Here is a 2,994-nt window from a genome sequence, read left to right on the forward strand (position 1 = left end):
CTTTCACATCACGGTGGTTTTGAATACGTTCCACAAGGAAACGTTGACGACCGTGGGAAACCACGAATGGTTGTGGCAGAGGACAAAAATTGGATATGAACCGTGTGTCGGATTTAGAGTCGAAGATCGACAAACTCGATCACTTCCTCCACGAATTGGAGGAGGGACTTGATCACGAGTGCGGTAAGCGTTGCTCGTTGGAGCAGACGGTGCAGGCTCAGGCTCACCATATCGAACGGTTAAAAGACCGTCTGAAGAGTGCGTACTCCATGTTGGAGTACGGACAGAAGTATCAAGCTCTTCGTGATCCCCTCATCGCGCTATCGAGGATCTTCGAACCCGACATGGGAATCTCGAGATTCAACATGAGAATCTGGTTCGTGACCACAAGAATCTTTTGGGGATTCTTGAAAAAAGGGTGGTTAGATCCGTCTCGGAAGAAACTGCGTACTGATGGTACGGGTGGAGCCGACTAATATAAAATGTAGGATGCGAACGCATCCTACGTTTTATATTGTGTACGCATTGCCTCTGCGATGCAGTACACGGAAAGGCCCAATGGACTTGGGTAGCAGTTTACTGCTACCACATTAGTGACTACACGCTTAGGTAAGTTTACCGTAGGGAGTAGAACTAAGCCAGTAATATTAAATGAAAGAATATTTGCTCTTTCATGTTTGTCTGCGTTCTGTTTCTGACGATGCAATGCTTTAGCAATGGAATCTCGCACGAAACAAATTACTGATTCTCGAGTCAGCAGAAATCCTCTGCTGACTCATTTATTTTGTCTTTTTCAGTACGCTTTGGGCGCACTGCCATGAGATCTTTCTCATCTTCAATGTCGATTCCTTCAACATCGACATCACTAGCGTCGTTGGTATCTTCGACGCGGGATGAGCATGAGCAAGAAGTGGTTTTGGTTGTGCGAGTTTACCTCCGCTTAAATTAAAGAATCCCTCTAATTGGGTGGGTATGCGCTGGAAACGCATGCACCGAATTTTTGATGGTGAATTTGACCATTGGTAAAAACTCGCTTTCATTCGGATACGATTGGACGTAACCTCGAAGTATTTCTTCGAGGAGGCGATTTACGCGTTCCGTTTGACCATCTGTTTCTAGGTGATCAGAAGTTGACATAGTCAGCCTAGTTCCGAGAGATCGGAACACGGATTGCCATAATCCGCCGTGAACCGTGGATTTCTATCCGAGACTAGTTGCGGGGTAAACCAAGGAGTTTGAATACTGTGTCGATAAAGACACGGGCACAGCCCGGAGCCGTGATCGACTCTAATTCTTCAGCAAGATGGTACTTTTTGCTGAATGTCTACAAAAACAAGGATTTTATTATTTTTTGTGATCATCTTCGGAAAATCTATGGACGAAGTTCATAGATACGGACTGCCAACATTTTACTAGAAGTAGTAGAGGTTGGAGAGGTGCACGGGATGAAGGGCTAGGCTTCACCGGGACCAGTAAAGTTGCGACGACTCACTGTAAGATAAGTTTTCTCACGTCCACGTTGCCCACTTGTTGGTGCATCGTGGCACTCATACATGATGCGCAAGGGCAAGTCATGGTGTGGGCTATTTACGGCCGTGCGTGATGACGCATATTCCGTATATACGATGGACGGTCTATCTCCTCGGCGATAGACCCTTAATTCAGCTAATGCATATTCCATGGCAAGGAGTTCCTTGTCATAAACTGAAAATTTCGATCAGCTGGTTGCAGCTGACGCGATTGGTAACAGACGGTGCGGAGCGCGTCGTCTATATTAACGCACAGCCGATTACGAAATCGCTGGCGTCATATGCAACATGGAATGGTCTGTCTTGATCTGCAATCGCCAACATGGGCGATTGCATCAAGCTTTGCTTGATACCTTCAAACGAACGCTGACAATCAGCGTTCCGTAACCGTTGCATGTCTTTTTTCAAGTGACGAGAGAGATGAATTGTCATCTCGGCATAATTGCGGGAGTACTTGTGCAAGTACGCCGCTAAACCAAGGAGCTTTCTAAGTCCCTTGACATCGACTAGAACTGGCCAGTCGGTAATTGCCCTGATCTTTTCGGGACCAGGGCGCACGTCGTGTTTATCCACGATGCACCCAAGCAGTGGTATTTCGTTTGCAGCAAATATACACTTCTTGAGATTTGCGTACAACTTATGCTTTCGATAAGGGTAAGAACCTGACGAACGTGGGTTTTATGAACTTTCACGTCCGTCTTACCGTTCATGGCCCGGCTATGGACGAATACATCGTCAAAATATCTCGGTGCGAATTCTCGCACCGGTCTCAACAGATTCGTTACGCATCTGTTGAATGTTGCAGGGGCTTAACTAAGGCCCTGAGGCATCACTTGCAATTCCCAGAGCACTCCACTGGGAGTGCTCACTGCTGTGTACGGAATGTCCCGTTCACGCATATGGATTTGATAAAATCCATCCATCAGATCCATAGATGAAAAGTTGGTACTTTTAATATACCATCTATGATTACGTCTTTTCTAGGTATCGGCGTTTGAACCGGTATCGTTGCAGCATTCACATTATTGAATGCGTGCACTATCCGCCATCCTCCTGTGGCATTTCGCACACAGAAGGTCGGAGAGCTATGTGGGGAAGTTGATTCCCTCACATGGCCCGCTTTTACCCGATCGGCAAAGAATTTGTCGATCGCAAGTACTTGTTCACGAGGCAGTGGCCACTGCTTCATGACACAGTACTTCGAGCCCGGTTTGAGCTCGATCTCATGTCGAGTGCCTTTATCCTTAGGTAACTCGCATGGAACTGCTTCAGGGAATACATCCCTGAATTCTATTAAATCCTCGTATAGAGGATTTCCCTTGAGTGACTCCCAAGATTGAGTACTGTATCTCTCAATCCGAGTCTTCTCATCGAGGACATTTTCGTCCATTGATGAGCTGCTGAGAACCCGTTCGTTCTCTGCAAAAATTACCGCTGACCGAATGTCGGTTACGTAATCGTCCTC

The sequence above is a fragment of the Bremia lactucae genome (assembly GCF_004359215.1).
Source record: "Bremia lactucae strain SF5 chromosome Unknown BlacSF5_NotPlaced_200_SHOA01000120.1_2678225bp, whole genome shotgun sequence".
Classification (NCBI taxonomy): Eukaryota; Oomycota; class Peronosporomycetes; order Peronosporales; family Peronosporaceae; genus Bremia; species Bremia lactucae.